The sequence below is a fragment of the Neovison vison genome, chromosome 2 (genome assembly GCF_020171115.1).
Source record: "Neovison vison isolate M4711 chromosome 2, ASM_NN_V1, whole genome shotgun sequence".
Lineage (NCBI taxonomy): Eukaryota > Metazoa > Chordata > Mammalia > Carnivora > Mustelidae > Neogale > Neogale vison.
In genome coordinates, this window is record NC_058092.1 from 227,227,737 (window position 1) to 227,254,627 (window position 26,891).

General features: G+C 48.7%; 1 long non-coding RNA gene across 1 annotated transcript in view; it reads right to left on the bottom strand.

The window, feature by feature from the left end:
* Nucleotides 1-2,325: 2,325 nt before the first annotated feature.
* LOC122901150 overlaps nt 2,326-26,891 on the bottom strand; it is a 30,048-nt gene continuing 5,482 nt past the window's right edge. Inside the window, exon 2 of the long non-coding RNA XR_006383372.1 lies at nt 2,326-3,371. This is a non-coding gene — a long non-coding RNA (uncharacterized LOC122901150). The remainder of the gene's footprint in view (nt 3,372-26,891) is intronic.

The window sequence follows — 26,891 nt, forward strand, 5'->3', positions numbered from 1 at the left end:
TCCTTGGTCCACCACACCGGCTCGCGAGGCCGCTACAGCAGACTCAGCCTTTCCCTGGCCCATGACATCGAGCACGGAGTTGGGTAGCACCCCCAGGCTGTTCAGGAAGGCTGCATTGGACACAGGGTTTCCTTATGTAATTTTGACTGTCTTCAGCAGTAAGAAATTCATTTTACATCGCAACCTCATATACACAGCCACAAAATGAATTTCATGAAACAATGCTTGTTCTTACCCATGCTTTGATATTTTCTATTTTATAGTTTTTAAATGCTTCTTACTACCCTCTAAACTGACCCCCTAGTTGATTATAACCTACAGTTTGAAAAACACTGAATTGGAGGAAATGTGAAAATAGAAAGGTCTGGCTTCTAGCGTATTCTCTTTCATTTGTAGACCTCAGAAAAACAGTCTTATGATCAGAAACGTCACCCATCTAGCTAATATTTCTTAGCATCTCCTATCGCTCTGAGAGACTGGGGGCTAAGAGAGAGCAGAGATATCAAGATAATAAGTAACATTTAGAAAGCCATTCTCCTAGAACAGGCCTTGAGCTGAGCATGTCATGTGGATTTTCTCTGTTAAGAAAATTAACACTCAGATCATGTGCCCAAAGTTGGCCAGTTAAGAGAACAGCAAGATCAGGATTTGAACTCAAAGGGGCTCTACCCCAGAGTCAAAGGGCTTCACCATTTGGTTCCCCAGGAACGTATGGGTAGATGGAGGGGAGGTTCATTTGTGAATGTTTGAATAAATAGAACATTGCACTTTTCCTCCTAGGCTCAACTATTGTCAACAGTTTGTAAAACGTGTGTTCAGACCTCTCTCCCTGTGTTTAGAACTTGGATACAGTTGGACTAGGGGGCGCCTGCGTGGCTCAGTCAATTAAGTGTCTGCTTTCAGCTCAGGTCATGATCCCAGGGTCCTGAGATTGAACCCGACATCGGGATCCCTACTCAGGGGGGAGCTCACTTCTGCTTCTCCCTCTGCCTGCTGCTCTCCCTACTTGAGCTCCCCCGCCCCCGTATGTCAAATAAGTAAATAGAAACTTAAAAAAAAGAAAGAAAGAAAGAAAGAAAGAAAGAAAGAAAGAAAGAAAGAAAGAAAGAAAGAAAGATCCTCTATTGTGTTTGTGCCCTTACCGGTGTTTCTCTGACATATTTTTCTGTCTGTGCACATAGCACCATTTGTCTCTAACCCCTGCCTGGTGACCCCTCAGGTAGCCCTACCACAGGCTACTCCTGTTTACATCTCCTGGCCATTTCTAGATGTTGGGTCCATTTCTAAATTTTCACTATTATAATGAATATTTCTCTATTTGTGTCTTTGGGCATGTGTGACCCCTTCTCCGGGGCAGATCACTGGAAGTGTGTACTGAGTGGGAGAACAGGTGCTTTTTTTTTTTTTTAAAGATTTTATTTATTTATTTGACAGACAGAGATCACAAGTAGGCAGAGAGGCAGGCAGAGAGGAGGAAGCAGGCTCCCTGCTGAGTGAAAGCCCAATTCGGGGCTTGATCCCAGGACCCTGGGATCATGACCTGAGCCGAAGGCAGAGGCTTTAACCCACTGAGCCACCCAGGTGCCCCAGAACAGGTGCTTTTGAAGAAAGGTGGTCCAGTTCTTCTCCAAGGAGGCTGCTCAATTGACACGTCGTCGTGGGCGTCTGGAGTGTGTGTTTCCCTGCAATCTCCCCACAGTGGTTTTTATCAGTTACCACAGTTTGTTATTCTCATGGGTACAGACATAATCTTTGTTGATTCGTTCCCTTGATTACATGAAGTTGAACCTTGCATTGGGAGACTTCTATGGACTCTGTCAGCTAGTACATGTGGTGCCAGGGGCATAGAGAAGAAAGAATTGCCTCCTTAGCTTTCCATAGTAGAAGGGGGACCTGCCTCTCCCCGTGATAACTTGCAAAGGGGAAAAGGCCATTGTGCAATCCAAGGTCAGCCCAGGGTTAGGTTGGATTGTTGTGTGGGACAAACAATGACAGATGTCCATAAGCCACCTCCACACGCCAATGCCCTTTTCTTCACCTGTTAGTCAATGGATCACGCTCTTGGCCCATTTTCTTCTTAGTTTGTCTTTTGTCTTATTTATTTGCAGATTCCTTTATCCTCCATGCTACTTTTCCAAATTCCCCTACCTTGAGGGCAGCTTTATTTTTAGGCATGAGGAGACCATCCCTCTTCCTTTCTGTTTGCCCAGAAAAGCACAGTCTTCCCCAATGTAAGTGGCTTCTATCGGGATCGTCATACAGGACATCTGAACATATTTAGAAAAGGGGCCTCTTCCCCAAAACATGTTGCTTCTGTCTGTTGGAAAAGTGTTATAACATGCTGATTTTATTAGAATAGACACTTTATTATAAGCCAGAGAAATGGAATATATATACATGTCTATGCTATCCAAGATGGGACTGGGACTCCTTTAGGGAGGCTGCCCTGATGCAGTGCACAACCCGCCCAACTGAACGTGGTGACCCTGGTCTTATTCAGACAGCCCCTCCAGGGTCCACAGCCCCCATCTGTACCCTCTGGAGGAAGCCTGGTGTGAATAGGCTCCAGTCCTGGCCTCTCCACTCCCATCTTGCTGGTTCATTTGTTCATTTCAGATTTGTCACTGTATCCTTCTTGGCCTCCATGCTGTCTGCTCCGTCTTCCTCCTGTATAGGGCTCAAAGAGATACCAGCCTTTGAAGAGTCAAAATGAACCTCAAAGAAGTGTTACAAATACTATGGACACACATTAAAGTTAACAGAATGTAGCAGTGTTGACATATTTCCTTCACAGGCTGGGGGTTCTGTGCCCATTCAGCCGTCCATCCCGAAGCGCCCTGTGTCCTCCTCACTGCACTGAGGGGCACTCTCAGGGACACCCCCATGATGTCTCAGCATACTGTGCCATCTGGACTTGCTTCGTCCAGTCCCAGGGGTCCTCTGTGTGTGGCCAGGCTTCTGCCCTCCATGGGTTTGGGGCCAGACAACTCCCCAGAAGCTGTCCTGCTTTCCCTGCCAGTGTGGCCTCAGTGCTGAGCTGGGTCAGTGGGTCTCTGCCGTGGCTGGCAGCGGTGGGAAGGGATAGAGAGGAAAGCTTGCCGGGCCCTCACGCACCAGCAGCCCTAGCGGGAGTGCAGGAGTACAGTCCGGGGCCCCAGGGCTCCAAGGTTAGCCGAGAAGCTTCCGTGGATTCCTGAGCATCTTTGCAATTTCTAAGAGCCTCGTGGAACGGTGTAGTGACTCACAAAAATGTCACTTGGGCTGTCGGACACTTTGCATTCCTTGGCAGTGATCTGGAATGACATCAGCAGGACATAGAGATGCTGACTCTCCCACGGTGGTCACAAGCTGCCCAAATGGGAAGACGGCAGCTAGAAAGGATTTTGTAAGACAGGAAAGCAGTTAGTACATCATAAAATACATTCGTGTAGTAAACAGGCAATTTTCCAAAATGGAGAACGGTAGGGAGGAGGAAAAATAACTGAAAGTGTTCTTGGGGGAGGAAAGCCCTTACTTAATTTAATAAAAAATAGCTTTGAACAGCCAGTGTGTCAGGGCATGCCCTTGGGGCTGGGGACAGTGATTCACAAGAAGAGAGGGTCCCCACTCCATAAGCTCGGGCGCCCACTGCAGGAGATGGCCAGCAAGTAGAGAAACGAAAGGGACTTTCTTAGGCACTTAATAAATGATCGTTATTAATAAGAAACAGTTTAAACATCCCAAGAGGGGATTGGTTTAATACATTTTAACGCACCCACGCTGTGAACTATTTTGTATCCATTTCTAACACGGTTTTGAAGAACTATAATGACACAAAAGTGCTCATGGTTCATTCATTCATTTAGCAAACATTCGTGGAGTACCCGTCTGCCAGGTTCTCTCCTGGGCTCCGCAGACTGAGCAGGGAGTGGCAGAGGCAAAGCTCCAGACAGGATCCCTGCAGTCCTAGAACGTATATCCCATTCAGGGGACAGTTTATAAATAAGTGGAAAAATATCCACACAGGAAATGTCAGAACAAAGAGGGTGATGGTAGAGACTGCCGGGTTGTGGGGGGGGGGGGAACACTGTAGGCTGAGTGGTCTCAAAGGAGGCGACCCAGGACTAAGAACTGACCAAGAGGTGGCCAGCAGGTGACGATGAGGAAGCCCTGCATTTGACCGTTTGTCAACAGCAAGAGAAAGACGAGGATGCATTGAGAGAAGGTCCAGCTTGGCAGGAGTTTCGTGGAAACTTCAGGACCAGATAACCTTCCTTTAGTGCTGCAGACGTGGTTTGTTCTGGAAGCTGGTGGCAAAGCCGGGATAGAGCCTTGGGTATGGGCCCCCTGGACGGTGCTCTTCCCAGGCTGTGGACGACCCTGGCTCTCAGTAAGCTGTCTTCTAAGTGCTTTGCCGACCTAGGGCCACACAAAGGCTGTGCCTCTTCTGCAGGAGGCTCTCTGGAATTTCTGGAAGGCCTACAATGTGCATGATGCTGTGCCCACAGCCACGGAAAGTGTAACAGACTGAGCCGTGAGGCCTCCACACCCACGCGGCACAATGCAACGGGCTACACCCGAGAGCCTGAAGGCGGCCTCAGCACCCTGGGCGACCCGTGACAGGCAGCACGTTGAAGGGAGCCCCGGGAGGAGAGGTCAGTGCAGCCAGGCTGGGAGAATGAACTCTCACCTGCTCACAGACAACTTCTCAACCCCCCCGGTCAGTGGTCCTCCCCAAGTCCCTGCCGTGGGACCCCAGGGAGGAGGACGTCTTCGCCTTGCACTCTGGGTAGGGGGTGTCCCAGGCCTTCAAAGCAGCCCCAGCCCAGGGATCCAGCCACAGGAATGATATGGGACCCGTCCCACCCCTGCACATTTCTGTTCCTCGTTGCTCTGCCACCCCCTCTGGCTTTGATCTCGCTCCCAGGGAGCTTGGCCCAGCTTTGAGGTCTCCTGCTGTGATGCCCCGGGCTGGGTCCCCAGCTCGCAGGGACCTTCTCTGTCTATCTGTATCACAGCCTGGATCTGGCCTCCTGCTTGCTGGGCTGTGGCAGCAGCCTCCCTCAGGACCCAGGGGGAGGGAACAAGGGGGAAACGGGACCTTGGGCCAGATTTTGGGGAGGGGTTTGCAGGCCAAGGACAGCTGGGTAGAAGGACTTCAGTGGGCCACGAGAGCCACGCCCTTCGTGACCCTCTGGCTGATATGTAATGGGGAGGTCATGGGTAGTCGTCAGGGGTTCAGGCTGGGTTGGGGGAGGGGCAGTAGTCAGGGGTTCAAGGTGGGGGGTGAAGGAGAGTCCTGTTCACATACCAGTCTAAGCCATTTCCTCCCTGGGTGATCATGGCCACTTTCCTTAACCACTGTGCACCTCAGTTTGCTCATCTGTAAAATGGAGATGAGAAGATAAACCGCTTCCTGTGGTTGTTCGGGGATGGAGCGAAGGCAAGTATGTGACAGCGGGTGGCTCGTGGTACCACTCTACGCGAGCTGTCGTGGATGTCTTGGTCTCAGCTGGCTTGGGGAGGACCCAGAGCCAGCACGCCAGATGCACAGTTACATTGGTCCTTGGACACTCTTCTGCCTTCTGCAGGAGTGTCAACTCCCCTTTCTCGAACTGTGCCATCCCTTGTCCTCTGACTCCTGGTCCGGCTTGGTTGGAACAAGCTCCGGGGGACTGGCCCCGATTCCTCCTTCACCTTCCTGCACCCAGTCTGTATTTGCTGGGGCTCCTCCTGCTCCCAGCTGCCCTGAGGATGGTCCAGCCCTGCTCCGGGTCCTCCATGGGGGCCTCCTGTGATGGCAGGGGGAGGGGCAACCGCCCAGCTCTCCGCAGCTTCTCAGACCCTTGGCCATCGGACCCTTCCTGAACTTTCCGGCCAACGGTGAATCCAGGCAGTGTAAGCCTGGGTTTGAATCCGGTCTCCCCTGTATCTGGCTGTGAAAACTTGGGATGAAAATACCTTCTCTGCATCTTGATTTTCTTATCTATAAAAAGGAAATAATTATGCCTGCCTCCTCGACTTCCCAAGGATATCTGAGGGGCAGATGAGCGGCATGTGTCCCCTTGGAATGCGATGACTCACTGTTTGGGCACCCCATGGTGGTTTCCTTTCTCTGGGTCTTTGTTCTCGCCCTCCCCTCCACCTGGAGGGCCTCGTCACCCCTCGGTTAACATCATACAAATGGGAACAGCTTCAGAACCCAGGGCAAACGCCACATTCCCTGAGAAGCCTCCCTCGCCGCCCTGCCGGAGATGATCTCTTCCTCTCGGGTTTTCTGTCCGGTGTTGCTTCCACCGACCGCTCTGCCACGTCCGGGACGGTCTCGGGTCAACGCCATCTTCCTGTGGCTGCCCTAGCTTCTGGGACCCTGAGCGCCTGGAGAGTGGGGCTGCGCGGAAACCAGCTCTGGTTTTCCCACCGCACCCCAGCCCACACGACAGGGACTTGGCGTGTGCTGCTTGAGAGGGCAGGTGACTGTGAGGAGGAATGCGTGAATTTGGGCAGAGCGATGGAGCCCTGACGTCAGAGATGGGCCCCATCCCCCGTGCCATGCGCAGTTTGGCCCCAGATGGCTCTAACCCCCAAAACCATTTTCTACCTGTGGCCCAAATTTCCACCACTAGAATGGACCCCGAGTGCCTGTATAGGAAGGGCTTAGGGCAGAAATCTGACTGGCGGTTGGAGCCAGCGGGGACTCGTCCGGAAAGCCGTCTTACACAGAGCAGAGCAAATACATAGATCGTCCCTTTCTGGACCCTGTGGGTGGAGGGGGCGGGGGGGAACTGGTCATGCACCCAGACCTGGGGAGGGTGGGGAGGAGTCAGGGCCATACCTCCCTCAGCCATCCGACGGGTGGGAGTCTCCAATAGTGCCTTTGCGGGAGGGGGTGGGCAACGGTGGGGTTGCCTAGGAGCTGGGGAAATGGCTGCTGGTGACCCGAATCTTGTTCCACCCCCAGGAGCACCTGATTTATTAGCAGGGAGTGAAACACCAGAAAGAACAAAGGGCCCTGGGGACATTTGTGACGCAGCTGCTCCATCTCCATGCTGAGCCCAGGCCCCGCACCGTCAGCCCCGCGCTCAGCTCAGAGACCAGAGACGGTGCCTCCTCTTCGCATGAGCCTCTCCTCACCGCCCCCCCCCCCCCCCGCCCGCTGCTAGACTCTGGGGCCACACATTCCTCAGGCGATGCTGAATCCTAAGTATTTTAATGTCTGATATCTATCTCCGTATGGATTTTTGTTTTATCATGAGGCCACTGGAAAGTTTTTTTTTTTTTTTAATATCTCTTTGAAACAGATGTCAGCAAAAGCTTCCAGCACAGATCAAGGGCAGGTTAAGGCCTTTGAGATGGGTCTGAATGTCCCTTTAACATCGTTCAATCTAATACCCAAATATACCTCGAGTCATTACCCTGTTTTTATAAGAAGCTCTGAACCATATGTTCGGGAACTAATTAAGCATACAAATCAAACCCTGGGATCAGGTGGAGCTCTGTTTAAATATCTTAACCTTTTATGATTATCTTAATTTAGAGAAAATTCAAAACACATTCAGAAGTCTTAGAAAATGAACTAACTAGGAATTTACTGGCTGGTTTCTTTTCTTGATGTTGGGATCGTATCTTTACAAGCCCAACCCAGATTCCTGGGGAAATCCTCTGTGCTCATGACTTCCTGGGGAATGCAGACATTCTGGGGGCCTGGGAAGCCCAGGAGGGGCCACACCTGACTACCTGCACGATCCCCTCCCCCTCTCTCCCCACCCCTGCTGCAACTTCTCCCAGCCTGAAAGCCCACCGTTCCCCCGTTCCCCAGTGCCCAGCCCAGATGTCTCCTGGACACCAGAAGGAAGAGGGAAAAAAAGACAGGGTGCTGAACCTGAAGTTTTATCTTCTTTTTTAATAAAATAAATGAAGGATGAAGTGAGTTGGTGGGAAATACTCTCGCAGCCCACGTTGTTGTGCAGGAAGCCCTGGAGGGGAGCTTGGGGTAGGGGCTGAGCTGTATGTATGTTGCGTGTACAAACGTACAGATGTACAGATGTGGCTCTACCCTGGCTGCAGGTGGCTGAGAGAGAAGACAGGAGCGTGGATCCTGCCCTCCTTTTCGAATCCAGGTCTACTCTGGGGGTGGGGAGCGAGGGCTGGAGTGGCCAATGGGTCTGCCTTCTCACCTCCTTCAGGTAAAGGAAATGCTTGGTCCATCAGACATGTTTAAACAGACAGCCTTACCAAATCTGACTTACAACAAGGTCCGTGGGCTTGTAGCTGCCCACTCAGTATGTTCTTTATTGGGCACCCACTGGGTGGTGGGTTCTGTTCTAGACACTGGGGATTCCATGAGCAAGAAAGACACGGTCTTGGCAAGGATATTAAGCCACATCTGATCCTGGCACACTAACCCTGGACCGGCTCTCAAAAAACACTTTTCTTAAGGTTCTTAAGGACCATTAAATCTTTAGAATAGGGTTTCCAGATAAAACACAGAATGCTTAGCTAAATTTTAATTTCGGATAAACAACAAATACTTATTGACTGTAAAGACATCCCAAATATTGCATGCTTTTACTAAATAATTGTTGCTTACCTGAAGTTCGAATTCAGCTGGGTACCCTGTATTTTTATTTGATAAATCTGACAACCCTACTTTAGAAAAAAAGATACAAATCGATGGGGGGTTAGCATCTCCTTCTTGCATGTTAAATACTGACTTTGGAGGAAGGTAACCAGAACATGACCTCGTACCAGGCCCCTTTACCTATGTTATTTCATCTAGACCCCACCATGACTCCAGGAAATTGGTTCTGTTATCATCCCCATTTTGCCTATGAATAGATGGTAGCTCAGAAAGGTTAAGTCACTTGGCTAAGGTTGCCCAGCCTGGGCTTTTTCCAGGGCACCCCAATTCCAAGCCGATGGTTATCTTTGCAGAGTTCTTATTTTCCTAGCTTGTCCTGGCTTCTCTCAACTTCTTCCCTTTTTTCCACAAACGCTCAAGGAAAGATTCACTCCCATCAGATCAATGTCAGTGCCCTAATGAAAACCACCGCCCAAGCCCATGAAGGACGAGATCTGTCGAACCCTAATGAGAATGGTTCCGATTATGCAAAAAGCAACCTCATGGTTATTCTAATGTTACAAGTAAATATAAAACATTTAGAAATACTTGGCTTGTGCTGTTTTTTTAAAGTACAGATGTCTGACTCCCTGCCAGTTTGTTATTAAAAATGCTACGGTGGTTTGGGTACAAAGATTGCTGTAAAAATAAAAGCTGATGCACTTCGAGTGCTTGTTTTGACTTTGCAGGGCAAGTTAGTGATGGTGGGGCCGGAGCAAATGGTGGCCAGTGGGGGGTCGATGGTGGGTCCCTCAACATTCACAGCCGGGCCGCTCTTCCGCTTAAAACCCTGCAAGAACTTCCCATGGCACCTCAAATCCCGGATCGACTCCTGCCGCACTCCAGCCCACCTGCTGCCTCGCCCCTGGCTTGCTGGGTTCTTCTAGCTCCCCGCACTTTCACTGGCTACGTCCGTCCTCTGCCTTTGTGTTTCTCCCGGGCTCCTCATCTCACTGGTCCTTTGCAGCCTTCATCCTTCCGGCCGGCTCTGGCCACCTTCGCTGATGTGGGATGTGCTCCTTTAGCCTCCCAGGGCTTGGCTGATTTCTTCTGTTTCCATCTCACTCTGAAATTACTGTTCACCGTCTGTCTTCCCCACTAGAAAGTAAGCCCCATGAAGACAGGGATCCTGTTGGGCTTCGTTGACTCACTTTGTGGCAGGCAGATAGAGCAATGTTGGGGCACACAGTAGTTGCTCAATAAATATTTGTGGAACAAAGTAATGAGTTTACTGAAGTACCTGATGCCTGCCATAGCTGAGCCCCCTCTGGGTCCATGGGCCAGAAGGAAAGGGGCAGCTTCTACACATTTTAGTCAACTCATGGACAACACCGAAACTTGGGAGAATTTTAGACCTCTGTGGGCAATGGTTTTGAGGCCGGCAGGGTTTTCCAGGACGGCTCCACATCTTAGCAATGGAAAGCTTCACTTTTCTATAACTGTTGCTTACATGTAGCAGGGGATGTGTAAATGAGATGGAATATGGAGGGTGTTCAAACGCACCAACATCAATATCGTCACCCCAATAATCTCACTATTCCTGGTAAATGCACCATGTGATGAGAAGGATTCTGAAGCACGCGAGAGGAAGCCCTCCCTGGAACCCTGGCACCCTAGCTCGACATTCAAGACCTCTCACATGCTTGCTTTAAACTCCTCCTTCAAGTCCTTCTCCTGCCTCTCTTTGTGCAGCCTCTGTCCCATGAGTCCTGAATTATTTGTCATGCATCCCATTCCCTCCGTGTTTTCCCTGTGCCTGTCCCTTGACTCCCAAGGAGCCCTTGACCTAGACCGCTCCTGACCCACCTTGTAGATCCAAAGCCTACTCACTGGTCAGGGTCTGGTTCAAAGATAATCTGCTTCTCAGACTTTTATTATGTCTACCCCACGTGGCAGTGATCTCTCCCTCCTCTGAACAACCTGGGCCCTTTTTTTTTTTTTCCTTTTTCTCATCATGTTCAGCTCAATATCAAGCCTGACTTCATGCCCCATATGGGCAGGAGCTTTGCCTCATTTTTTGCAATGAATGAGTTCATGACGTTTCCTGGGCACACAGCCTCACGTCATTAGCTCTGCGTAAGAATGGGACAGTGTCAGGAAACTATGCTGAGCAAAATCCACAACTTAACTTCCCCTTAGACTGGGGAATCTAAACCAGTGCCCACAGGACCCTATGTGTCCAGTCGAAAGGTCCGGAGAACAGACTGAACTTACCCCTTTCCACTCAGATGTTTTCCTGTTGGGTGGCCAAAAGTCTGAAACAGCTGAATTCCTGGGCGCTCTACAAACCTCTCCCATCTCCAACTTTCCCAAATAGTTTATTCCAAAACTCTGTCCAAATAAAAAATCCCTAAAGAAACACAAGTGCTAACACTGAACACATGAGTCCGAGAACCAGAGATCCGAGTGGAAATAAATACCCTGTTTTTGCCAGGTACATGTTGTCAGATATAGGAACATGCAAATATATTTATCTCTGGTGGATCGTAAACAAAGCATGCACCTCCCGCGGGGTCCAAGTTCACTTACAAAAAGATGGTAACGGGTTTTGGAGAATCTCACACACATAAAGCCAAGGATCCTCCCTTTCTGCGTGATCCAGGAGAGTTGGCAATGTGCTTTAGCAATGTGGTTTTAAAACGAAGCCCAGTACAAGCTTTTGATCTATACAGGACACTATGTGCGTGTGGAACCTTCCTGAATCGACAGGCTGAATATAAACCTTCCTTTCGCACACAGAATCGGGGTTTATTAGTTTGCTTTGGGACACACACATCTCTTGGCGTTTCCTACATACGCGACACGTGGAGAGGTGAGGCAGCCGTCCCATCCTGTCACTCACACCCATGGGTGGCCTTGGCAGTTTCAGGGTCACTGTCGTATTTTCCACAAGTGATTGCCGTTAGAGGGTGAGCTAGTTGAAATGTTCCCCTGAACTCATCGTGAATTGCAGCAGGAGGAAACACTCCATCACTGAGAAGTGACACTAATGTATTCTATTAGATTTGCTTATCATGTTAAAGAGCATATTAAAAGGAAATGTTTGGAAAAGAGATGCCATAACGTGGTATGATGGATTGAGAATTCCTAATTTGGAAAAAATGTGCTAAGACAACATGATTGATGTGAGTGACCTACTTTATTTTATAAGAAAGTATGAGTTGCCTCGGGCTTATTGGTACACATATTTGGAAAAAGTTGTTTTTTTTCCACATTAAGTTTTTATTAACATTTTCAAAAGAGCAGAAACACCATAGAAGGATATAAGTTGTGACTTGTCAATGCAGATGTGTTTGTAGTCATTTGCTGCTTAGAAAAACTTATCCCCTGGCTGGAAGGGTTTCTGGATTAGGAGTTTCTTGCCAACTGAACACCTGATGGGGAGAAACAGGACACCTTTTTCACGGATTAAAAAAAAAAAAAAGACAGGGAAGGGGCATTTTTATTTGCAGCACAAATGGATCTTCTGCTAAGTAGCTAGTGATCTTCTAGAATGATTAACATGTCATGGAGCCCCTGGCCAGCTTCTGTCAGCAGAGAGCAAAGGAAATCGAGGCGGAGTTAACCATTTTATTTCTCCTTTGGAAACTGGAGCCCAAAGCTGGGGTTCCTCATTGTCACACAAAGGGGCTTGGTGTGGAAACTGGGAACTTCTTGGGTTTATCTCAGAAACGGAAATGCGGGGACTCCGACAGAGGGCTGGTGGCTGACAAAACATTCTGTTACCATTGAAATGACGTTGCCAGTGAGATTAAGACTTGAGAAATGCCTATAGTACCATGTTTACTGAAGAAAGGGGGATCTGAAGAAGAAAAATGTATTGGAGAGTGGAAGTAGAAGAATCAATTGGTACAAGTTTTTTGGAGGGCAGTTTGTCAACTTGTCACCAGAGCCTTCGATTTCTGCACATCTGTGGACCCAGAATTCCACTCTTAGAAAGTTCTTCTAAAGAAATAATCATGAAATTCACAGACCTTTGAGTAATGAGAGGTTCACTTTAGATTTCTAAAAAAAAAAAATTGACTCTCTAAATGTCTGCCACTGGGGGTTGCTTAAATAAACTCATATCTTTAATGCAGCTGTTGATAATGTAGAATAGTAACATTGTGGAAAAAGGTTTGTGATGGTTTATTAAACAGGAAAAGTGGGTTAGAAAATATTATGCATAGTATGAAGCTGTTTAAACAACTCTGTACACATGTATTGCCTTAATTCTTAGAGCTATGTATTATATCCCTCAGTAGATGTATGTCAATGTCATATAAATTACACTGTTTTATATGTGTTTGTGTATATATATACAAAGATATATAGCATGTACAGTATATGCATGTATCTTTTTTGGGGATGGGACATTCATCAAAGTGTTAAGAATAACTTTTTCTAAACTGGATTTTACAGGTACTGTTTGTCCCTTTTCTTTTGTGGGTTTTCATGTTCTATAATAGACATGTTTTCCTTTGGTAATAAGTAAAGCAGTTATTAAGTGGAAAATCCAAGAGACTCAACAGATTACTTAAGAAACAACAAGAGAGTTTGCAAGGATTTCCAGACACAAAGATTCCCAGTTTTCTCATATAATAGAAATAGCGAGTTGAAAATATAAAAATTATTCCTTTCCTTACAGCAAAAACAGAACAAAACAAAGCATAAATCACCATAAAACTGAAAACACACTAACTTATGTAAGAAATATCTAAGACCTGTTTAGAAGCAAGTTTGATTACACTGAAGAAAACCTAAACAAAATAAAGAACTGTCTTTTTGCTTGGGATGTCTAAATATTGTTAAGATCTCAATTCTTCCCCCAAGTTAGTTTATAAATTGCAACTTCAATAAAATTTCTGATTAGAAGAACTGGCAAGTTGACTTCCAATATTATCCAGGAGGAAAGATCCACGAGGATAGACAATTTCTGTAAAAGAAGAAAAATGACATGGGGCTTGCCCCATTGAATTTGAAAAGATACTACAAAAGTCAGAATAATTAAGTGGTATGCTAATACCACTAATAATTTGTTTATCAAACAGATAAACAAATAAGGGCACCTGGGTGGCTCAGTGGGTTCAGCCTGTCTTCGCTCAGGTCATGATCTCAGGGTCCTGGGATCGAGCCCCATGTCGGGCTCTCTGCTCAGTGGGGAGCCTGCTTCCCCCTCTCTCTGCCTGCCTCTCTGCCTACTTGTGATCTCTCTCTCTGTCAAATAAATAAATAAAATCTTTTTTAAAAAGTAGAATGTAGAATAGAATAAAATAGGCTAATGGAGTAAAGTGTAAGTTATGTGATAAAGATTGTAATTTGGGTTTGCCGAGAAAGGCTACATTGGTGCATCAGTGGTGCTAGAATCATCAGTTATTCCTTGAAGAGGGGGAAGAAAGTGGGTCTGGACCTCATGCCACATTCACAGAGAAAGAAACTCCAGATGTATTCAAGATGCACACTTTTTTAAAGTGACAAAAGCTGCAAAAGAAACCAGATACAAATAATTGCATAATCTTGAGACTGTGAAGAGCCTTTCTTGACAACAGATAAGCCTCAGAATCTATAAAGGAAAAAAGCTAACAATTTGGGGTGCCTGAGTGGCTCAGTGGGTTAAAGCCTCTGCCTTTGGCTCAGGTCGTGACCCAGGGTCCTGGGATCGAGCCCCGCATCAGGCTTTCTGCCTAGCAGAGATCCTGCTTCTTCCTCTTTCTCTGCCTGTCTCTCTGCCTACTTGTGATCTCTGTCTGTCAAATAAATAAATAAAATCTTTATAAAAAAAAAGCTAACAATTTTACCTGCATAAATATTCAGATCTTTGGTATGGGAGATACACACTAAAAACACATGACAAACTAGGGAACTAACGTAACATATGACAAGCGTTGATTAAGAGCCTTGCTATATAAAGTGCTGCTTTCAGATAAGAAAATGATTATTGTGCCAATAGAAAAATTGGGAGATGTAAGAAAGCTTTTTACAGAAGAAATACAAATAGCCACTAAACGTACAAAAGAAGATGCTCAACCTCGCTAAGGAGCAGTTTAAAATGAGAAGAAAATAGTATGTACTGAGGATGTGGAGAAATATTTTTGATCCAGTCATTTCATGCCGGGGAATTTATCCTATGGAAATGTCACAAAATAGCCCAAGAGATGCTGGAACACGCTGCAGGTGGTTAAAGGAAGGAGGCAGACCTACTTACAAAACCGTAGGAAAAAGAAAAGTCCAAGAGACAAGGTAACTTTGTGATTCCAGTTTCTGTTCAAGATACACACGTAACTATTTGTGTGTTGAGAAGAATTTCTATAGCAGACCGTCATTGGTAAAGGAGTTGGGGAGGCATCTTTAGGGATGCTTTCCTCTTCTGTCACATTTACATTTTTTATAATCATGTGTCACTTTTATAATAAAAAAAACAAAAAACAATGCCCATCTGACAGCAGTGCCCAGAGAGGTGAGGCGACGTGCCCAAAGTTGACAGCACGTGAGAACCAGAGGTGCTGGCTCCCTTGCTGCCCCCACAGTTCCTTGTTCCTGCTCAAAAAGAGCATCTCCCTCGGGGTGCCCATGAAGCACCCTGAAAACGCCACTTGTCGCCACCTGTCGGGCATCCATGGCATTGGTTTAATGGGTTTCAGGGTGGGGCCTGAGCCAGCAGTAGAAACGGGATGGCTCAGCCAGGGCCAGGGCCGGTTTGGCTTGTCTACTTGGCTTCTAAGGGAAACCCTGGGAGGGCATCTGTGGGTTCTAGAAAGACCCCTTGAGCCAATAGCAGGAGCCGGCTAGGGATTCCTGCTGCCGCCCACATGAATGTTCCTGCATTCCCTACATGGGAAAACCTCACACAGTTGGTGGCCGAGGGCCTTCCTGATGGGGTGGTGGAGGGGGATGGGGGAAGGCCTCAAAGAGGATGACAACACCTGCTTGTATGGTAAAGTGCTTTGTAATTTCCTTTTCCATCCATGACCTCATTTGATCTCCAGAATCATCTGAAAGAAGAAGAATCAGCAGGACTGTTATCATTCCCATTTCACAGAAGAAACAACTGAGACTTGAGAGGTTGAGACCCCGGCCAGGTCACACAGCTGGGAGGAGGGAAGAAAGAATGAGAGAGGTCCTGCTCATTCTCAGCTCCTGCCACACGTCTGGGAAAACACCATCAGCCCTCAGTGCAGGGAAGCAAGTTCCCCTTGCTGGAGACTGGCCTCGATTAAGGGCGCTGCGGAGTTTTCTGCACAGCCTAGGATGACTTCTGACCCCTAGCCCCTTTTAGACCCAGTGTCTAGCATGCCTCCTCATGGTCTCCTCTGGCAGCTTTTTGCTCCTTGGCGGCTAAGACGGTGAAGCTGACTGGTGGGGGGCGGGGGGCACTGCAGAAGGGCACAGACCTGAATGTTCTCCAACAGAGGATGTCAGGCTGCCAGGAAAGACTTTTAACCATAGAGCTTGGTCTGGAAGCTCCAAGTGCCCTTGATTCATACCTGTGCTCCTGCAATCTAGCACAGTGCCAGGCACACAGCGAGTGCGCACTAAAGATTTGCTGAGCCAACAGACTGGCTGTAAGGTCCTGGGTCCCCGCTCCAGGTTTTTGGATCTCACCCTGACCTCCGGCTATCCCTGTCCCCACACTGAGACTCTTGTTCCCCCGCTGTAACACAGGTGTGGGCCAGTCTCAGGGATCGGAAGCAATACCTCCTGGCTAGGGGCGCAATCAGCTGCCTTTCAGAATAAAGGGACTGGAGGAGCAGAGGCCAGCTTAATGCAAGAGATTTAGAGCCAGAGGCTGGAAAGAAGTGCCGGAGGGTCTCCAAAGGGCTATTTGGAGTCCACCTCTCCAGTGGTTTCATTGGCTTCAACTTCCCATAGCCTTTGAGTCCACCAACAGCAACCCCTTAAAACCAGAATCCTTGCTTTTCTGCTTCTGTTTGTCCTCAGCATAGGGCAGGTACATGTGAATGAACTGTGTAACAGTCTCTTGTAACAATTTGCCCCCATAGAAATGAGAAGTGTGGGAGTATAAATAACATTATAGGCCACGCAGGCCATAACATTATAGGCCACGCAGGCCAGCTACCTCCTTTAGAGACCCTGAAGATCTGCCTGTGGTCCCCGGTTGGGCGGAGTGGGGTGGGAGTGGCAATGGAAGAGATCTGGATGGCATGAATGGGTTGGGTTGCAGAGATCGGCCAAAGCCAAGGCCAACTCACGTGGCTTGGGTTGGGAGCCAGCGGAGCCTAATTGGGAGTCACCCAGCACATACCAGAACCCCCACATTGGCTCCAGCCAAAGCTCAGTTATTGCTGGGACAGGCGTGATGCTTTCACAATGAGGACATATCTATCGAAAAGATCCTTGAGGCTACTTACCTGTGAAATAATTACATGTGTCTCAGAACTAGGAGATCAAGCATTTTTATCCAACATCTCATGATGCTCTTAAAAAAGGGTTTCACTATAAACTGCAGGTGGGATGGGGAGAGGCAAGACTTCCGAGCCAGGGCACAATGTTTTCATTCCACCTTTTATGTTTTGGCTTCCTCTCATCTATGTGTATATATCTCTCTCTATAAATACATTAAAACATTAAGGGAGATTAAAAGAGCAACAACTGTCATACATAATCCTATTGCTCTAACTCAGGTGTACCCACATGCATACACCTTGTTTAATTACACAAGCCACACACCAATGCTCTTATTGCCAGAACTGGAAGAAGCAAGAAGTATACATTGGATACTTGTATACATCAGAGTCAATAAACGTGCCTGGTCCACACCATCCCCCCACCAGCCCCCTCTGCTCCCTTGAATGTGCATTTGAAGTAGCACTGTTGTCACTTTGTATCTTTTCAGAATTTTTCTCTAAGACCTCATTTATGTATATACACATCACTGTATGTTAGCCTGTGAATAAAGCAAACGGGCAAGTGTTTGTGATCATATTGTGTATTGTTCTGAAACTTGCTTTATCCCCCTTTAAAAGGTCTTAGAGATCTTCTTGTCATACTATAGAGAGATCGCTCCTCCTACCTTTTTATAGTGATACAATTTTCTCTGTACAGAAGTAACCCATTTTTTTACCAGTTCCCCATTAAAGGACACATGGGTTGTTTCCAGTTTTTTCAATAATCTACACAGTGAATATATATCTTTGTTCAGCTTTATATATAAAGCTTTGTTATAATATAAAGCTTTGTTCAGCTTGAAGCTTCCTGCCTCTCTCACATGGCTGATGAGATTTTTTTATTAGTGTCAGCAGACTGTCTTGTTGGGGAACGTCAGCTCCATGAGGGCAGAGATCTTGTCTGTTTTCTTTACTGCCATGTTCCCAGTACCCCTAACAGTGCCTGCTCAGCAGAAACGCACAGTATTTATTCATTGAATGAAAAATTGACCAGCAAGGGGAGCACACAGCTGAAAACCATTTTAACGATTAATGCTTGTCTAATGCCAGAACTTGACAAACACATGTTTACTTCCTAATCACATTCTGTCCTCAGAACAACTGTGTGAGGTCAGTAGATCTTGCATTGTTATTACCCCCAACTTGCTGATAGAGCAGTGTCAGGAGGAAAAAAACATAGGGGATTTTATGTCTGGGCACATTAAATAACACTTACCCAGTTCCCCAAATAATCCTTGAGGGCAAGGATCATGATCCACTAGATCTTTTAACCCTGTTAATTGCTGGTCAGTTGCAAATTTCCTCATAAATGGTAAAGGCTCTGTGTTGGTTGAATGACTACGTGATCCCCAAGTACTATATGTGATTTTAAGTGGTGCCCTACTTCTGAGGGCACAGTCTACTAACCCAGTCTGCTTTCCAGAAGGCAACCAAGCTATCCTGTCCCAACTTCACCCTCCGGTGATTGGTGTGGGCAATGGCCTTTCTCTCTTCCTCAGTGTTGGGGGTTATGGTTTTTCCTCTCATCACGAGGTCACATTTACCTCTGACAAGACTTGTCCAAGGTTTATATACCTCCTAAATTTTTGTTCCTTTGCTCTTTGGAATTTTAAGTATTGCCCATCTCTACTCCCTTCAAATAATTTGAAAGTCAAAGCCAACCAACCTCAAACATGACTGAGAAGTCCAACTGTCATTTCCATTTCCATTTCCTGGGTGGCTCAGTCAGCTAAGTGTCTGCCTTTGGCTCAAGTCATGATCCCAGAGTCCTGAGATCAAGGCCAAATTTAGACCTCCTGCTCAGCCAGAGGTCTGCTTCTCCCTCTCCAACCTCCTCCCCTTTCTCATGCTCTCTGTCCCAAATAAATAAATAATATCTTGGGGGCACCTGGGTGACTCAGTCGTTAAGTGTCTGCCTTCAGCTGGGGTCGTGATCCTAGGGTGCTGGGATCGAGCCCATGTCAGGTTTCCTGCTCAGGAGGGAGACTGCTTCTCTCTCTCCCTCTACCTGCTATTCTGCCTGCTTGTGTGTGCTCTCTCTCTCTCTCTCTCTCTCTGTCAAATAAATAAATAAAAAAAATCTTTTTTTAAAAATGGGGGAAGGGGTGGAGGAAGATATACATTTTATAGTAAAATCAGATCTAGGACCACTGCCATTCAAGTGCCCCAGGATGTTAGAGTCTCTCCATAGTTTCACCTAATTCCTTGGCACAACAACTCACCCCACTTCAAAATGTATACATTCTCCCCTGCCAACTAACATTCACTTCTATATTTTTGTTTTCTTTAATTATGACAACCTCTATCACAATGCCTATGAATCTTAGTGCACTTACATATTTACAAGGTCTTCCTCTACTAGACAGTGAGTTGCTTGGGGGAAGAGATCATGAGATTTTGTCGTTTTTGAATCCCAAATGCTAAAACAGTGTCTGGCAGATAGCAGGTACATTTTGGAGGCGGGGAGGGGAGGAATTTGCTTTTTGTGGCACATAGCCAGTATAATTCAACACCCTTATATTCCTACCAAGCCTATAATTCTTTATCTTATGAGTAGACATTTAATAGATTTTGGGGGGAGGAGAAACTGGAAGCCTTGAACATTTTTAATGTTGTCACTGTGAGAGACAACATTCTGAGTCCTAGACAGCGATGAAGAAAGAAATTTTTGGAACCTAACCTATTTGAAACTTAAGGCTTTCCAGCTTCCTTCCAGACTCAGCACAGATTTTTGTTAGGCTCTGAGGGACACCCTGCCCCTACCAGGAAATGCAGAGTCTGACTAGTGGGGAGGAGTCACAGCATCGGGGAGAAGAGAGTTTGGTAGTTGGTGAGCCCCAGCAGGCTCTCAGGACTGCATTGGCCTTTTAAGGATCCAGTCCTCTTGGATTTAAGTACAGGCCTGCCACAGGGAGGTGCTGGGGGAGGCCAGTATATCAAGCCAAGCCTGTATCACTCTCTGTAAAGCCCTGGGTCTGTGTGTCCTTATCTTAGTTGGGCATCTTAGGCTTTTCTTTTTTTTTTTTTCCCCTTCATCCCCCTGCCCAGCTTGGTCTTTGGCTATAATATTTGCCCAAGATTCTTCCTTTTCCTTCTTTTTCCTTATTGAGGTATAAAAATGTATAGTCAAACCCACAAGTCTTAAGTTCAGTGAGCTTTTGCAATTGTATCCTACGTGTTACCATCACCCTAGTCAAGATAGAGGACATTTCTAACTTTTCTAGTTCTCTTGCCTTCCTTTGTAGCCAACACTCTGCCGGAGGCAACCACTGTTTTGACTTCTATAACTACTTATGAATTTCATATAAACAGAACTACAGAGCAGGTTTCTTTCTTTCTTTACTAGAACAACAATAACGAACATGTGTAGACATAATAGAATTTCTTTTCTTTTCCAAGGTGTCAAAAGTTAACATTCCCAAATGTTTGACCCAAAGGGTGGTCTCTGGCTAGGAGAAATTCAAGTGACTGCTACTTACTTCTTCACACATTCTGGTCTAGTATGAAAATATACATATAATTTTATAATTGTATGAAAATATACATATAATTTTATAATACGAAATAAAGCTTTCCTTGGACTGGAAAGACACGGTTCTTGTGGAGCAGTGAAGAAGTGGGGTTCAGTTGGGCATAGAGATGGAGCTCGGGCTGTCGGAAGGCTCATCTCCATGATAGGTGTTTGGTACATCCCCTCCAGTTAGAGACCTCTCTAGCCAGTCTCGGTCTGGATTCCTGATGATGCTTTTGGATATGGGGCCATTTGAGCAAAGAATTCCTCCTACCTCAAACTCTCCCCCTTGGATCTTAGCAAATAGAAAACATTGTCTAAAGCAAGGGTTAAAAATTCCATTAAAATCATGAAAAACACACAAAACTTCAAATCCTTGATGACACATTTGCATTTTAGTGATGACCATAAAGCGAATGGCTATAGGGCAAAATATACAATCGTAGGTAAAATCTATACACTCTGGTCTCTGAGTATCACTGAACACAGAAGAGGGGTAACTCCTTGTTTTGTTTCCCTGAAATCCCTGTGACACAGAAGAGCATGTGGTGAAGAAGGAATGAGCACAAGAGGGGCATACATGAAGGGAAAGTTTTGAATCCCCAAATAATATTTGCAGGAACACTTAAAGGGAAAACAACCTAGCAATTTCACAACAGAGTGCAAGGCCTGACTCTGTTGGTTAAATGGTCCCATATGTGGTGTGCGGAGCTGGGAGGCTTGGAACCGGCTGGCCCAGGCCAGTGCCAGGGCTCTGCGTGGACTGGCTGGGCAGTGAACAAGTTGTTCAGCCTTGCTGAGCCTATCTCTGCCTCTCTCATGGGGTAACAACAGCACTGGCCACCTCACTGGGTGTGTGGGAACAGGCTCTCTGTAACCCACACCTTCTATCCACATGCTGGCTCTCGTCTCTTTCAGACCTAGAGAATATGGGATCCAGGCTCTGAATTCTGCAGTCATTGACTTTTGGGGGGACTCAGAGCTGAGTGTTGTCTCTTTCCTTACACTATGGGCCCGACTTCCTCGCTGGGGAGAAGGGGAGCTTCTGATAGGATGCAGGAGTTGGGGCGAAGAGGACAAGTGGTTGGGGTCAGACACATGTGGGTTGGAAGCCAGACTCCTTCACTTACTAGCCATGCGTGAGTGACCTTGGGGTGAAACCCTTTACTTCAGAGTCTCAGTTTTCACATTTGGAAGGTGGAAATAGTTTGAGAATTCCATGGATTTCTGAGAAGATGGGAGAAGCTAGAACCTGGTAATAGACGCTTTGCCCAGGTGCCATCAGAGATAGAAATGAACTGTCTCTCACACAAGATGCCCAGCAGCAAGTGAGCGATGAAACAGACCCTATCTTCTTCCCAGCACACCTGAGCAGCCGCCCCTTAAAACCATCAGCGGGGCTCAGAGCAAGGGCCAAAAATAGGGAACGCTCATGCTTCCACAATGGGAATCAAGTTTTCCAACCGCGCTGGGCAGAGGCAAGATGGATCACCTGGATGGAGGCAGCACTACAGATGGGCCAGATGTGCCAACGCCCATCTGGGGGAGATCCACGGCCACATGGTTGGCACTGGGATCCCTTCTTCATCTGGAAGGCTTGGCATCGTGTGCGTGTTCAGAGGCCTGGCCATGCAGCCAGGCCTGCAGACGGCAACCGCTGGGGAGGGGGGAGGTTGGCTGATTTTATTTTTAGCAACAGAAGACTTTCTCCCACTTTCCAGTGGCCAGCTCATCCTGGGACTCCCCTCAGGGTCAGAACAGGGAGGCCCCTGCAGTCCCCACCCCTGTGATGTCCGAACTTTTCCCCAAGGCTGGCAATTGGACCCATATCGGAGGTGAGCTCGGTCTTGAAGAGCTCAGGGTTTTTGCTGGAAGTGGGAAACCCAAACCTCTTGGTGAGGGGTTGTTTTTTGGTTTGGGGGTTTTGTTTATTTTCCCCTTGCAACTTTCACTGTTTTGTCCCACAAGACCAGGTAGCCAGTGAGGGGAGGAGTTCTTTTTAAGAAATAGCCCACCGCACCGTGGCAGTCTCTGAACCGCCCCCCTTCGCTAGGGCTTCCGGGACCCCCTTTCCCCCCAGCCCCTCTTCCAGACTCCCAGGCCTCAGAGGGGTAAGGAGCAGCGCGTCCCGTTTCCCCGGCCGAAAGCGAGGGCGTTTCTCATTTCTGACGCTGTCTCCGGCCATACCTGACTTAGATCGGCAATTCCTTTCCCTCCTCCGCCCTCCCCCCACTCCTCCGCCCCCGCCATCAACTGGATCTCTCGCGCGGTTCTTGGTTTTGAAAGGGACGAACACGTGCGTCCTGGGAGATCCCGATTTGCTTTTCTTCGGGCCACACCGCCCCGGCCTTCCTGCGGGAGCGGGCGACTACCTGCTCATTTCAGCCCTCGACCCGCAGTAGAAGCGGACTGCAGTCGACAGCACCCGATCAGCGAGCGCTCCGAGCCCCGGGCCGCTTCCCCGAGCGCGGGGAGGGGAGGCCGGCGGCGGCGGGAGCCCGGAGCGCGGCTACGCGGCCGCATCGAACGGCGAGGCCCGAGCCCGCCGCCCCAGCGTCTGGAGCCCAGAGCCTCCGACAGGCCTCCGCTGCCCGGCCAGACGCCTTAGCCGAGCAGATGCTGCACTCCCCCAAATTCATTTTTAATTCATGACATCAGTTTAGGGACCGTCGGAGCCTCTAAACAGCCTCTCTCAAAACCAACACAACCAGGAAAGAAAAAGGAGGCGGCCTCCAGGTCCAGAACGTGGGCTCCTCCGTTCCAGGGAAGGGCCATTTGGAAAAGCACTTTCCAGAGAGGGACCTGCTGTCCCTCCCGTCAGTTACCCCCGCCCCGCCTTTCCCTGGGGCCAACATTGGACACCAGGGTTATTTGTCATAAAGACAGAGCTGGTGCCAACGTGGTTTCGATCAGGACTTTATAATGCGTTAAGCAATCAAATATAGACTTTCAGGGAGATTATAGGCTCCCCCAAATACTTCTGCACACACAACACGGACGTGACAAATATATGTATATGTACACATACATCCAGAACTGTACGCAGCATACAATATGTAGTGCATAATTAATTAAACATGTTATGTGTTAATAAGTAATATAATAATGTAATATAGGAACTAGATGTTAAATATGTCAAACAGCATATAATATGATGAAACTATATAATACATGCTATATGTTAAATAATATATAATACCTAATTATATATAGTATACAGCAAATTATATAAATAATACCAGCAGGCCATACATGATATGATACATTATAGGTCATTATACTAAACAGCATGTGCTCCTCTGAAATATCCAAGGGGCCGGGTAGCTCGCAGCCCCAGGGAGCCTGAGAAGGAGGCAGGCACACAACGGTCCCCAGGTGCTGGTGGCACCACCCCAGTCCTTGCCCCACCCCAGCTCCCCACCGGCCCACGTGTCTTGGGACAGACATAAATATTCCAAATGACTAGCCAGCTCCTCACTGGAGTAATGAAGTTAACCGACTATCTCTTACAGAGGTCAGTCTCCAATGAGGGGTGTGGGGAGACACAAATTTCCTCAATGAGACCCTAGGGCATCCTTCCCCACGCCCACTGCAAGCCCTGGACATTTGACGTTTGGTCCCCCCGAGTGTAAACCTAAGTGTTCTGTCTCAGACATATAAGACAACTTAAAGTGCCATTTTCCAATGTGGGCATTTAGAGGCAATTTGGAAACTGAAACGAATCTTTATATGCAAGACCTGACGTTTCAGAGGCCCTTTAAAGCTGCGGTTAGAAAAGCAGTTAAGAAACCCGTGCATGGGCTGCGGGGAGACGACTCAAAGCAAAGCAAAATGCACAGCTCGAAATTCGATATTAACCGCGCGCTTCCAAGTCATGCAGTTTCATGGTAATTGCGGCGTTTACTCTTCTCGTGCTGGGGTAATAGGAGAAACGCTTTGACAGAGAAGTTACCCTGAAGAGTTTCACCTTTTTAAAAGGGGAAAATATCCCAAGGCCGCCGTTGGCTTCCTGGCAAGCTAAAACAGGGTGTAGGGGAGTCAGTTTTGCTCCAGTTACCTAGAAGCGGGACCTCAAAACCAGTCGTCTGGAAGAAGGGAGTGTGTGTTAAGCGAGGGCTGTTTCCGATGGGAACGCGCGGGGCCCCCTGCTCAGGGCGGGCTCCGGACGCGGAGACCCTGCCCCGAAGCCCGCTTTCCCGGCCGCAGGCCCGGGCGCACTCGGCGGAGAGCGCACTGCGGCGGGGCCGTCCGCGGCCCGGGGGCGCGCCGCCGCGCCCGCCGCTTCTGTTTGCCGTCCCTTTAACTTTCCATTTCTGGTTCTCTTGCCTCCCGAGCGCCCTGCCGCCGAGTGTCAGACAAGCTCTGTCGTCTGTGGGCTCTCACCTCAGAGTCAATATTATCTCAGATGGGCACAATAGACTGGAATGAAAAGCTAATATTGAACCAATGAGGTCCCTGCCCGCGCCGCCGCGATGCCACCCTTTGTGGCGCTGCTCCGGGTGAGCCGCGGGCGGCCGGCTAAGCGGAGGGCGGCTGCGGTCGGGCCTCTCCGAGTGGGGGAGACGGGAGGACCCGGCGCGGAGGCCTCGGAGGCCCGATCCGGAGGTCCCCTCGGGCCCCGCTCGGCCTCTCTGCCGGCCGCGGAAGCTGGGCGCTCGGCGTGTCCCCGCGCCCAGGAGCTGAAGGGACTCAAACAGGGGAGCGGGGCCTGGCGCGTCCAACCCCCGGACGCTAGGAGCCCCGGACTGTGAGTGTGGTGGGCAGGGGTACAGCTGCGTGGCCCCCACTGGTGGGGCTCCCAACCGGGGGGGTTGCCCTGGAGGCAGCCTGGCCGCTGTCTTTAATTAAAGGCCGCCGGGGTCCAGGCTCCGGGAGGAGGTCTCATCAGGACGGGGGCCGGGGGAAGACCACGGCTGCGTGCCTCCTCGGAAGCTCCCTGTCCCTGTGCACTCTCCGTCTCCAGCTAGGTCCCCGCAGGCTGGGGCACGAGGGGCCTTCGGGCCGCCCTGCTGCCTGGGAAGGGAGCTCGGACCCCCTCCACTTTTTCCGTCCGCAGGCGCAGGCGCTGCTCTGCGGGTTCAGGGTCGCTCTGAGTCGCCCACGAGAGCAACGCCGGGGTGCGGGGCCACCGAGTCTCGGCCGGGGCTACCGAGTCTCGGCCGGGGCTTCCGAGTGCCCAAGCCACCGAGTGTTGCCCCGCCGGCTCTTCAGCTCCCTAGCCGAAGTTAGGCCGTGGATGGCCCTCTTGTTCTAAACCTCGGGCTTGAATCCGCGGGAGGGGCGCGGGGAAAGAGAAAAGGGGTGTGGGGCGAGGCCTGTGGACGGAAAAGGTGGCCTGGAGAAAGACCGTGGGCAAGTGGACTCCAGGCTAGCGCCTGAGTTCCACTATGCGGGGCCGCCTGGATGAACCTCGATGCTAGCGACGGTTTGGGCGCCCCCGTCCGCCTGCGGGGGCTCTTCCTTTCTTTTCTCATTGGCTCAAAAGTAGGCGTTTGGCAAACCTGGAGGGGGGGCGGGGCCGTCCCAGGGCCCCTCGTGGGATGTCCACAGCAGGCACAGCCAGTAGGTGAGAGTGCGTTGTGTTACCTCTTTGAGCCTCAGTTTTCTTATCTGGAAAATGGGTATTATGTATGACTCCTTCGACATCGGAGATTCTGAATTTCTGATTCTGAATTTCACTGGGATCAGGAGTGTGAGCAAACGGGCTTTTAAATCCCACAATTTCTTCTAAACCTTCCAGTCATCCTCTCCAGGTTTCAAGGAGAGCTGCAGCCTCTATGAGAAAGTCTCCAGTTTCTTTCTTTCTTCAAGTGGCCAGGATCCACTTCTAAGCCCTAGCCTGGCCCCCAGGTCGCCCCCACAAAAAAAAAAAAGAAAAAAAAAGGAAAAGTACTGAAAGAAGAAACAATTCAGTTCTTGAAAGAGGGGCTGGTGGGGCACCAGTGTTTCCGAAGCCATCCCCAGGTTTGATGGCTCCTTAGTGAAGACGATCCCAAGGAGCTCCTAAAAGGACTGAACCCCAATTTACAAAGTTGCTCACACGTGGCAAGAGCAGAGTCTCTAACGAAAAGATGCCGAAGAAGGTAGTAGGGGAATCAGAAGGTGTGTCCCCCACCTTCCATGCTGGTCCTGTGGCTTGCTAGACATCTTGCCCAGCCTCTCCGAGCACCTGGCAACAGTCACTGCTCTTGAGGCCCAGTGGAGCTATAGTTTTAGGGGTGGGTGTCGGAGAGTGTGACAACACTGCCTAGGCTGGGAGGGGCGAGTGCAGGAGAGACAGAACCCTCTCCACCCCCGTGGAGCCGTTGCCTGAGCAAGGCCAGTGGTTCCTAATTCCTGCTTGCCTGTGTCCATCAGTCTGTCCCTCACTGATCTTTGCTTTGCCTTAGACTCACCT